This window comes from Chenopodium album, chromosome 8 (assembly GCF_948465745.1).
Source record: "Chenopodium album chromosome 8, dcCheAlbu1.1, whole genome shotgun sequence".
NCBI lineage: Eukaryota > Viridiplantae > Streptophyta > Magnoliopsida > Caryophyllales > Amaranthaceae > Chenopodium > Chenopodium album.
In genome coordinates this window covers 55,311,405-55,324,638 of record NC_137841.1, presented here as the reverse complement: position 1 = coordinate 55,324,638, position 13,234 = coordinate 55,311,405, and positions in this window count along the sequence as shown.

Genomic DNA, 13,234 nt, shown 5'->3' with positions numbered 1-13,234 from the left:
CATACCATCGGGCCCGGGGGCCTTTGTAGGGTGCATTTGGAAAAGTGCCGTGTGAACCTCTTCTGCTGTAAAAGGGGCTTCCAAACTCGCCTGTTGTCTATCATCAACAATCCTATCCACCTTGTCAATCATAGGCTCCACTTCAACATTGCTATTTGTTGCGAACAGGTCTTCAAAAAAATTAACAAAAATTTCAGCAATTTGTTCTTCCTCCTTGTAGACGTTTCCGGCCACATCTTTTACACACATGATATTGTTCCGTGCTTCTCTTTGCTTGGCTTTTTGATGGAAAAAAGAAGTGTTCTTATCCCCATGTTTGAGCCAATCTTGTCTACTTCTTTGCTTCCAATACATCTCCTCCCTTCTTTCAAGCTCATCCATACGACCATCTAAAGCTCTCATTTGTGCTATTACTTCCGTCGATTGTACTTCACCCATGAGAAACTTCATTTGAGCCTTGCACGCCTTCAACTCTTCTATAAAATCTCCAAACTTATCTCTACTCCACGCACTCAATTTTGTGGAAGTAAAAGAAATTTTCGAGCACAAGTCTCCACCATAATCCCATGCCTCGGCAATAATGTCGGCACACTTCTCATCTCGAAGCCACATCTCCTCGAATCGATACAACCTTTTCTTCTTTTTCTTCTTTTGCTTTGAGACGGCTTCTTGAATACAAAGAAGGAGAGGGAGGTGATCGGATTTCCTCTTCGTAAGATGAGTGACAAAAGACCCTTGAAAAGCATCTCTCCAAGCTCGGTTTGCAAGGAACCTATCAAGCCTCTCCTGTATATTTTCTTCCCCACACCCCTATTGTTCGACCAAGTAAAGTCATGACCAATAAAGCCAAGATCCTCCAACTGACAAAACCTAACAGCATCACGCAAGATATTTGCCTCCTCCATATCAAACGGCCTCCCACCTTGCTTCTCACCCGAATTTAGCATTAAATTCAAGTCACCACCGCAAAGCCAAGGATTGTCATTCCCCTCTTTTAACGTCCTTAGGAGCTGCCCAGTTTTCCATTTATTTTCTTCATCCGGATACCCATATACACCAGAAAATCGCCACTCCCCATGAATGATCGAACGAACCATAGTATCAATGTGGTTTGCCGAGAAAGAATTTATGCTGACCTCAATGCTACTATTCCAAAGGAGGGCCAACCCTCCTCTTCTTCTTCTTCTCCCTTCCCCTTCACATTCAACAATAAAACAAGAGCTGAATTTTATTTTATTTTTGATTTTTTCCATCTCAACCTTCTTCAACTTCGTCTCCATGAGAAACACCAATTGGGGGCATTCAAGAAAAACTATGCGCTTCAATGCATTGATTACAGTGGTGCTCCCCAACCCCCTGCAATTCCAAGACAAGATGTAACTCATTTATCACAAAGAGCCCTTTTGGTGGGGCTCGCCACACTCACAGCAGCATTAGAGGTAACACGTTTCTTTTTTCCTCTATCTGTCGAACCAGCCATCATACTTTCACTCTCCTTCACCACATTTTCAAGGTTTCGTTTTTCTCCTGACAACACAATACCTTCACCCATACTATGATCATTGTCTCGAGGTATTCTCTTCCACCCTTTCTCCACCTTCCCACCCCCTCTCACCACTTCCTCAGCACCACACCTACCCATTTTACTCTCTTCCCGCTCAGCATGGCTGTCAAAAACAAAGATTTCAGAGCCCTCCCCTGTCGAAGGATTGCTCACCAGCAAATCAGCATTCCTACCCGTATCATCACAGAGACCAACATCACTGAGTTTATCAGACATATCAAGAACACGAGCAACATCATCAGCACTAGGGGATTTCTTCTTCGGTTTGGTCACAAAGAGCGCTCTAGCTCCTGTCATACGTTCTGAGCCCAGCCCCTCCTCAGTCACACCCATCGAGTACTTCCAAGGCGAAGATTTCATCCAAGCCCCATACGAAGTCACTCGATTTTCAGCATCCCTAAACTCCTCACAATCCTTCATACCATGCCCCATTAAACCACAACAATAACAGAATAAGGGAGGCTTTTCATACTTGACTTCAAAAAATTCTGCAATCCCTCCTCTTAATTTTAATTTAACATGCTTAGTCAAGTGCTTTCTCACATCCACAAGAACTCTGAGTCGAATAGATTTATCAATGCCTACTCTGGCATCATTATCCAATTTCACAAAAACTCCTAACTTGTTACCAATTTTTTCCACATTACTCACATTTAATCTCCCCTTGAGAGGAAGATTATATACTCTAACCCACATAGGCAAATGAAAGAGTTGAATGTCAGAGGGTTTTACCGAATCAGTCGTCTCACCAAGGATTAGAGCATGTCTATCGAAGTGCCACAGTTGATCGTCAAGAACTCTACTTTTGTCACGCCAATGGTAAAACTGGAACAAGAATAGGTTCTTATCAATGCTAGTAATGTCCACTCCATGCTTTGGATGTGTAGGGAATAGTTTCAAGCCTTTAAAATCCCACTAGCTTGAACCCCACTGTGATCATACACTAAAGTACGGTGGCGTCCAAAAGGGAAGAAGATAGAGCAAAAGAGTCGCCAACAAGTTTTTAAGGAACTTGTAAACCGTTCACGAGGTGAAGGTTACACCCCTTAACGATCCAAGAGATCGTCAACTCCATAAGGTCATGAACCAAATAAGGGTTCGGGGATGATGGTACAAATCCAACCTAAAAGAGATTGAACCTGCCCTAATAATAGGCCTCTACTTTATTCTGCTCGTATTCATGTGCGCTTTCTGATTAACATGCAATCAATAGGATTAACCCTAAACCTGTTTAATCTATGTTGGTTGAATATTAATGCACAAATAAACTATTATTGGCGATCACTTGAATTTATAATCATATTAACCCTAACAAGATTATTAATTATCTTATTAAGCGCGATTGCAAGTACCAAATTCCCTTTAAACATGCAATAAAGGTGATCAAGCAATAACAATATAAAATATAATACATATCAAGCAACATAATAAATAACAACATCATTAATAATAATAACATTAATTATAATCAATAACCATCATAATCATGATCATGTTAAAGCATAGCAAGATCCTAGGCATGATACTAACAAGATTAATAACAAACCCTAGCATGTCACTAAGCAATAAAAATCAAATCTTTAAGCCTAACATGATACTAACATCATAAATATTAGGAAGAAAATAAAAGGCATCATAGCAATCATATTTAATATTAAAATTACCCTAGACATGATACTAGGAATATCATAATAACAATATAAACATGATTTCTACATCATAAAATCAATTAATCAATAAAGTACTTACTTTGATGTCTCGTACCTCTTTCTAATAACAAAATACACACGTTAGTAACTTCAAGGAAAATAATAAACAAAACAATTAAATTAAATAATTGAAATAGAGATTTGGGACCAAACCCTCAGAAATTAAAACCTTTCACGTCTAGGGCGAAGGCAACTTCGAATATGGCTAGGTGTTTCTAGATCTTGTGAATGCGGAATTGTGTATTTGTAGACACCCATTTGTGTCTCCCCAAAACCAAACCCGGTGATGAGTGCCTTTCACGTCGAATCATAATCGAATGAAACGAAAGTGTGGAAAGGTCTAGTGTTGCGGAAAGTTTTATTTCATTTCTCTTCTCCTTGTTTTTGAAAACTTTATTTTAAGAAAACAGCCAATCCAGTTTGGTTGGTCCATGATATCGGTCCAATAGTGGTGTAGTTGGATGGGGTTTGCAAAGACCTTTCCAACGATATATTATAAGCCCAATTCCGATGAATATTGAGGAGGTTATGGCCAATTTACTAAACTGGGCCCGGTTTGAGCTTTAAGTACGGCCTAATGATCTAGGGGAGGGCCTAATATGATTTATCATTCCTAATGTAATGGTTTTAGTCTTCTAGAACATTCTAGAAGGTCTTATCATTCTTAATTCAATTAGGACTCTTCAGAGTTTTAATCAGATCAAATAGCATTTTCGTTTGGAATTATATTATTTTATCTTCCAGTACGGGAAATTTATCAGATTTTCGAAAACGCGTTTAAAATCAGTTTGGCGTCCAACCCCAGGCCTTGGCGCCTGGAACCAGGATTGGCGCCAGGCGCTAGCCATTGGCGCCTAGCGCTAGCCACTGGTGCTGGCGCCAACTAGCCAGGGCTGGCGCCAATGCTGTTTTGCGATCGTCAGACTCTGTTTTGTTAAATTATCTTTTTTGGATGATTTTCTCTACAAATATCGTATTAAAAACTCCGTTTTCATTCATCAACTCTCTTCATTCACAAGTTCTCATTCGAACATTAATTCTTTAGAATTCTTTTCTTTCTTCAATTCTTTCTTGCTTTTTCATAAAAAATTCCGCATTCAAGATCTAGAAACACCTATCCATATTCGAAGTTGCCTTCGCCCTAGACGTGAAAGGTTTTAATTTCTGAGGGTTTGGTCCCAAATCTCTCTTTCAATTATTTAATTTAATTGTTGTTTATTATTTTCCTTGAAGTTACTAACGTGTGTATTTTGTTATTAGAAAGAGGTACGAGGCATCCAAGTAAGTACTTTAATGGTTTAATTGATTTATGATGTAGACATCATGTTTATATTGTTATTATGATATTCCTAGTATCATGTCTAGCGTAATTTTAATATTAAATATGATTGCTATGATGCCTTTTATTCTCTTCCTAATATTTATGATTGTTAGTATCATGTTAGGGTTAAAGATTTGATTTTTATTGCTTAGTGACATGCTAGGGTTTGTTATTAATCTTGTTAGTATCATGCCTAGGATCTTGCTATGCTTTAACATGATTATGATTATGATTGATATTATTATTATTAATGATGTTGATTATTTATTATGTTGCTTGATATATTTTTTATTGTTATTGCTTGATCACACCTTTTATTGCATGTTTAAAGGGAATTGGTACTTGCAACCACGCTTGATAAGATAATTAATAATCTTGTTTAGGGTTGATGTGGTTATAATTCAAGTGATCGCCAATAATAGTTTATTTGTGCATTAATATTCAACCAACATAGATTAAACAGGTTTAGGGTTAATCCTATTGATTGCATGTTAATCAGAAAGCGCACATGAATACGAGCAGAATAAAGTAGAGGCCTATTATTAGGGCAGGTTCAATCTCTTTTAGGTTGGATTTGTACCATCATCCCCGAACCCTTATTTGGTTCATGACCTTATGGAGTTGACGATCTCTTGGATCGTTAAGGGGTGTAACCTTCACCTCGTGAATGGTTTACAAGTTCCTTAAAAACTTGTTGGCGACTCTTTTGCTCTATCTTCTTCCCTTTTGGACGCCACCGTACTTTAGTGTATGATCACAGTGGGGTTCAAGCTAGTGGGATTTTAAAGGCTTGAAATTATTCCCCACAGTTTTTGGCGACTCCACTGGGGAGGATTTTTATTTTAATTCCTGAATTTGTTTCAGCAATGATTTAGAATGAGTGGATGAGACTCGAAAAGTTCTAAGTATTTCATGTGCGTAATTTTGATTAACATTATTGTCATATGCATAAAAAAGGTTCTCATTGGAAAGACCATCCGTAATGAGTCAAAAACATAGGATTTTACACGTAGGAAATTTGAGAAATGTCTTTCACAACTAGGACTGAAATAACACCGCGCAAAACTGGAAGATTTTATCGAGCACAGAAAGCTGCTGAGGCATGTGGGAAGTAGCGTCAGGGGCCAGAGCTTGGCGCCAAAATTTTAGCCGTAGCGCCAGACGCCAGTATTGGCGCCAGGCGCTACAGTTAAAAGTTGGCGCCAGTCTCTGTTTGCTGGCGCTAATTTCCCCCAATACCGAGCCAGAAATATGCGTTCTAATTTCGACCGGTTTTTCGTATTGTTTGCTCGATCCTACTTCCTGATTGAATTTTTTCTCACTTTTCTGAAACCCATATGTGTTCTACATATGGACATAACCCTCTGGGAATTCATGCTCTATCTACCCGATTGAACGCTCCTGGCAACAAAGGGTACATCTGAGAGGTTGAATTCACCAAACCATGGAAGTGAGTTTTTTCTAAAAACTCGCGGTGTCCTATCCACACGCGTTAACCCTTCACGGTTAGGCTTCTACGCGGTGCATCTGGACAATTAACCATGGACCCTATTTGACTAAACCATATCCCGAACTTTAGAGAACTAGAGCCATGGTTAGGTTGCGAACTCCTTGCATCATATTGTGCCTACTTGACTAATTGTGCATTATTTGTTGTGCATATATATTCTATGCTCCTCTTAACCGTTTGTTGATTTGTGTTGAGATTATAATTAATGACTTAAAGAACTTTACCTAATTAATTAATTAATTAATTAATCTGAGTCAATAAAGTTTTTTCTTCTTTTAATCGGAATCGACCTAGTACGACTTTAGGCATACCCCAGTTGACTAATAATACTGAAAACAGTCCCAGACCGAGGCTCCAATGTTGGTGCCAAAATCTGAGCTGTAGCGCCACTGTATGGTGTGCAGCGCCAGACATTTACTAAAAAGTCTGGCGCCAATCACCATATTGTGACGCCAGTTCTGTCGCTTGGCCGACAGTTCGGATTATTTGTCGAGTCATCACCTAATGTCTATTTAGTCAGTTTTCTGTTTAATTCGATTAACTTTGCTGATTATGATGCTTAATTAAATTAATGATCGAGTCTTGGTCACATAGTCTAGCCACATGGTCATGACACGAGTCTTAACATGTCACCTACACTCACTAGTCTTAGCACACACTTAGAGTACACATCACCATGGCCATGTCTTAGGTTCATGCATGAGTCGGTCTTTCCGTCATTTGAGTTGGGGGGTACATTCTATTCCTAATTCTTCATATCCCTCCATCATTCTTCTCCACATTCTTCCATCTTTCTTCATTCCTCCATCCATTGCATGTTGAATAAAGTTTGAGTTAAATAATGAATGATAAGTATCCCCAAATTCCTTTCCCACAGTACTTGGTCGAGGAGAGAAGGGCGATTAATCAAGGACAACCTCTTTATTCAAGTCTCACTTTTTGATAAGCCAATTCATCAAAAGAGGAAGGCTAAAAAGATAATGGCAACTCAGGAAGAAGTCAATGATCTTAAGAACCAACTGGCTACCGTGACTGAGACACTGAAGCTTCTCGCACTCAAGATCGACGATCCCGTGAAGCAACAACGGATAGACCTCATGCAAGAAAGTCTAAGCAAGCTATCTAGTGACTATAAATTTCAGGGCATGAGTTCACAAGGGGTCTCGCTGGACAAGGAACTTCTTCTGCATAAGTTCAACGCCACTGACATCCCCAAATTCAAGGCAACAGATAACCCTTACTTCCATCTAAGAGCTTTTGAAACAATAATGAACATTAGGGGTATCGATAAGAAGGTTTTTTCCTCTTTGTTCCCACTATCTCTTGAAACCGTTTGCCAACAATGGTTTTTCTCCCTTGACAAGGAAAAAACCTCTACCTGGGAATCAATAGTGAATGCTTTCGTTGATAGGTACAAGTGCAATATCCAAGTTGAAACCGACCATAGACAACTTGAGATGCTAAGACAAAAAGAGAATGAAGGCTTTACTTCTTTCTTTAATAAGTGGAGGGAAACTTCCGCCAAGATGATTGAGGCCCCCACTGAAAAAGAATCCGTGAGGATGTTTATCAAGAATCTCCAAGAAAAGTATTCAAAGCACTTAAAATATCAACACAACTTGAATACTTTCAAGGCCGTCTATGACGTAGGTATCGAGATCGAAGATGACCTCGCAAAGCAAAAAGGTACTAATAATAGCAACCACAGTGGCTGGAAAGGAAAGAAGAGCGACAATCCTTCTTCTTCCGAAAACGCCCACTCTAGTAATAATGTTAGTACCTTTGACCATAATGATGTCTTAGCCATGGAGAATCAAGGATCTAAAAGGAAACCCAGGCGAGAGCTCACATCCATTGGAATGACCTACGATGCTGCTTTTGATCGTCTCTATGATCGAGGATTAATCAAACCTATTGGCCCTACCGAGGATCCAACACCAGAAAATCGATCTTCGAGATGGAATCCAAATTCCTATTGCAAGTACCATCAAGGAAACGGTCATACCACTGATGAATGCTACAGGTTTCAAAATCTCATTCAAGACCTCATAGAAGCAAACAAGGTCCCATTGCCTCTAGCTAGCGAGAAGACTGGGTGATGATGAAGCGAATGACACAAGACAAGAGGCGAGCTGCAACGACAAGATTTCATGGCCGCTTTTTCTATTTCTTTTTCATCTTTTCTTTCCCCAATAAGTCTAGCATAGGCACCTTTTCTTTTCCTTTAGATTATTTTTGTAGTTTTCTTTTCTTTTCCCTTTTTAATAAAATGAGCATTTATTTCCTTGCATATGATCATTTCATTACATTGCATTTTAAAAAAAAAATGAAAAAAAAAAACAATGTCGAATTAAACACAAGGTATACTAATGATTTGAGGCACCCCTTGTAGCCACATCATATCTCCTTTCGCCCTTCAATTATACAATCCTTTCTTGATAAACCACTTTGAGCCTCGTCTAACGATAGACCCTTCTTTTTTCAACCTACATCTACCTAACCTTGGGATGGGATGGCGTGCAACTTATGCAATTCTAATGAAAGCTTGAGCAAATTCAAAAGATAGCAAAAGCAAAAATTAAATAAAAGTGTACAAAAGGGTAAGTGTTCCAATGTCTTTGATATGGAAGTATCTTCGATAAGAACACGTCTCAGATTGCGTCTCTTATCGAGTGCTCGGTACCGTGCCTGAGAAACATGAATGCCAAGTGAGTGATAGACCGCATGATCGAGATTGCCCACACTTATTAAAATAAAATAAATGAAAGAGCTAAAAAAAAAAGAGTAGAAAACCTCAAGCATAAAAATACAAATATTCAAAATCAAGGTTGCACACCTTGGGGGCTTATCTAGGGTCTTGAGCCTTTATCCCCTTCTTCTTTAAACCTTTAGCCTAACCACGTTACAACCCTTAAAAAGACCTTTTTGAGGTATACACACTTGTGCGAGGTTTGGCTAGAGCTACGTTCGGCCTGATTCCTAACGGATACGTAGGCAACCTCACATCGAGGTGCGGCCGTAATAAAAATGCATTCATATTCACATTCACACACTTACACCATGATCATATCAAGGGATCCCCTGTGCTCATCCCTATTCATTTAGAGCTAGACTTGGGGGCTTGATCCCTACATCATTAGCTTACCTTGCCTAAGAGTCACCACCATTTGACTCTTTTCAATAATATATTTTTCCAAACACTTAGCTCTTGCGGCCTAGCTTTAGTGTCACTATCACACACTGCACAGATACATGACCAAATATACTTCCCTTAGGAACCCTTTGTCATGAAATCTTAATACAACGCTGAAGCATGCCTTGTCATATCAACATCACTCATCAATCATAATCATCATTGCATCACGAAGTATGAAGTGCTTAGCCTCCGTGCCTAAGTTACCCAAATACTTTCATTATGGAGTCAACCATTGAGATAGCCTAGGATGGATTAATCCTTGCACCTTGAGAGATAGTATCAAACAACATTTGACTAAGCTCATTCAACATGCATTCGAAAACTTCGATTCCTTCTTCGCGTCTTTCTTTTTCGGGAGAAAGTCGGTACCCTCCACAAAAATGACGGAAATTTTTTGCTTTTTTGCTTTTTTCGAGTCGTACGATCACATTACAATGCACACACGAGTCATATACACATTGAGTCATGTCGTATCATATCACCTTGATTTGAGTCTAATACATGTGTCATTTCACTTTGAGTCGAGTCAACCTCGAGTCAGTCAAACATATCGAGTCAATTTTATACCTTGAGTCGTGTCAAGTCGGTGAGTCAAGCAATGCTAAGCCTTAGGTCAACCCTAAGATAATTAAAAAGATTGGCAAAGTTCTATAATCAAAATAAATACAGGTGAAGCAGAACAGGGAAGACCCTACTCCAGCGCCTGGCACCAGAGATATTTCAGCAACGACAGAGCTTGAAGCCTCTCAGAAAGGTGATTTCGACTTCATACAACAATTTCAGGTTCCTTGGTACGCCAGTTAGCCCCTATAAGCAATTTGACATGATTAAGTAGTTAGTTTGATTACAATTGCAATAAGTGATTGACCTGACAAAAAATCGTCTCACTTAGCTTAAGCGCCTAAAACACTGGCTCATTACAATCGGTTCAAAAGCAAGCACTTAAACGACAATATTTCCAAATATGGATTGTCGCGCATTCTTATTAAACGACAAAGTTTTCCAAAAATTGGATTGTCATCCCCAACTGACAATATTTCCAAAAATGGATTGTCGTGCATCTTCTTCAACGATAATTTTTCCAAGATTGGATTGTCATCTCTGGCAAAGTTTCCAAGTGTGGATTGTCGTGCTCCTTATTTTATTGGCAAGTTTTTCCAAGTTCGGATTGTCATACATTCATCGGATCGCTAGCAAGTTTTCCGAAATTGGATTGTCATACACCAAGTTCCCTATAGCAAAATTTCCCAAAGGATTGTTGTAGGTTTCTATTCATCATATATATCGGCAAAAGTTCCTCAACGTGGATTGTCATTCATTTCAGTAAGTGGCAAATTTTCCCGAAGTGGATTGTCGATCGACTCTTTTTTGCAAATGTTCCAAGACGCGGATTGTCAATAGTGGCAATATTTTCCCAAAAGGATTGTCGCACAGCGTTGGCAAATTTCCAAGGTGGATTGCTTTCAAGAGTTATATTCCAAGATGTGGATTGTCAATCGTAGCAAAGTTCTTATGAAAGATTGTTACGAAGCATTGGCAACTTTTCCAAAAATTGGATTTTGGCAAATTTTCCGAGATACGGATTGTCGCTTCATCGTGGCAACATTTCCAAGGATGGATTGTTACAAAGCATTGACAACTTTCCCTAAATCGGATTGTCATACATCATACAAGAGTTGTGTTGGCAACTATTCCCAAAGAAAAGAGGATTGTCATCACAGCAAAAGCACCAACATACTGGTTCACAAGCAGCAAAGCGCCGACGTACTGGCATAGCAAATATTAAAAAAACAATGATTTTTTCAAAGACTATCACAGCGGGAAAAAGAAGCTCTTTGTTCAGAGACGCGTGGACACCTCATTCAGAAGATCATATCAATCAAAGAAGCTCTTTGTTCAGAGACGAGTGAACATCGAAACAACAAGGTGGCGTTCCCTAGATTGTGGAGAGTTGTCACAAACAACTGAGGATTGTTTCAACAGAAGCAATCTTCGATGATATTCCCTTGGACATGGAATATTATCATAGCGGAGAGGATCGTTTCAGGCGAAGCAGTCTTCTAATTTGGAAGCAGTTACAGGCATAGCAGTTTTCAAGCGGGATGGCATTCTCTAGCTTGCAGGGGGTTATCAAAACAACAGTAAAGCGGCAAATCGGTTACTTTCAGAGACGTGTGCTCGACGGTGCAAGATACGCGTTTCTTAACTCTTTTATCTGTTTAACTAATGCTAGTTTTGCAGGTATCGGCGTTACAAGATTGATTTAGGATCGCAGAACGTTCTGAATCATTCTCCGTCCCTATCGATACTTTGACTTTCGTTTTCAAAACTTGCGTTTCTCCAAACTCAGTCAAAGTGGGGGCTTCTGTAGACACCCATTTGTGTCTCCCCAAAACCAAACCAGGTTATGAGTGCCTTTCACGTCGAATCATAATCGAATGAAATGAAAGTGTGGAAAGGTCTAGTGTTGCGGAAAGTTTTATTTCTTTTCTCTTCTCCATGTTTTTGAAAACTTTATTTTAAGAAAACAGCCAATCCAGTTTGGTTGGTCCATGATATGGGTCCAATAGTGGTGTAGTTGGATGGGGTTTGCAAAGACCTTTCCAACGATATATTATAAGCCCAATTCCGATGAATATTGAGGAGGTTATGGCCAATTTACTAAACTGGGCCCGGTTTAAGCTTTAAGTACGGCCTAATGATCCAGGGGAGGGCCTAATATAATTTATCATTCCTAATGTAATGGTTTTAGTCTTCTAGAACATTCTAGAAGGTCTTATCATTCTTAATTCAATTAGGACTCTTCAGAGTTTTAATCAGATCAAATAGCATTTTCGTTTGGAATTATATTATTTTATCTTCCAGTACGGGAAATTTATCAGATTTTCGAAAACGCGTTTAAAATCAGTTTGGCGTCCAACCCCAGGCCTTGGCGCCTGGAACCAGGATTGGCGCCAGGCGCTAGCCACCGGTGCTGGCGCCAACTAGCCAAAGCTGGCGCCAATGCTGTTTTGCGATCGTCAGACTCTATTTTGTTAAATTATCTTTTTTGGATGATTTTCTCTATAAATAACGTATTAAAAACTCCGTTTTCATTCATCAACTCTCTTCATTCACAAGTTCTCATTCGAACATTAATTCTTTAGAATTCTTTTCTTTCTTCAATTCTTTCTTGTTTTTTCATACAAAATTCCGCATTCAAGATCTAGAAACACCTAGCCATATTCGAAGTTGCCTTCGCCCTAGATGTGAAAGGTTTTAATTTCTGAGGGTTTGGTCCCAAATCTCTCTTTCAATTATTTAATTTAATTGTTGATTATTATTTTCCTTGAAGTTACTAGCGTGTGTATTTTGTTATTAGAAAGAGGTACGAGGCATCCAAGTAAGTACTTTAATGGTTTAATTGATTTATGATGTAGACATCATGTTTATATTGTTATTATGATATTCCTAGTATCATGTCTAGGGTAATTTTAATATTAAATATGATTGCTATGATGCCTTTTATTCTCTTCCTAATATTTATGATTGTTAGTATCATGTTAGGGTTAAAGATTTGATTTTTATTGCTTAGTGACATGCTAGGGTTTGTTATTAATCTTGTTAGTATCATGCCTAGGATCTTGCTATGCTTTAACATGATTATGATTATGATTGATATTATTATTATTAATGATGTTGATTATTTATTATGTTGCTTGATATATTTTTTATTGTTATTGCTTGATCACACCTTTTATTGCATGTTTAAAGGAAATTGGTACTTGCAACCACGCTTGATAAGATAATTAATAATCTTGTTTAGGGTTGATGTGATTATAATTCAAGTGATCGCCAATAATAGTTTATTTGTGCATTAATATTCAACCAACATAGATTAAACAGGTTTAGGGTTAATCCTATTGATTGTATGTTAATCAGAAAGCGCACATGA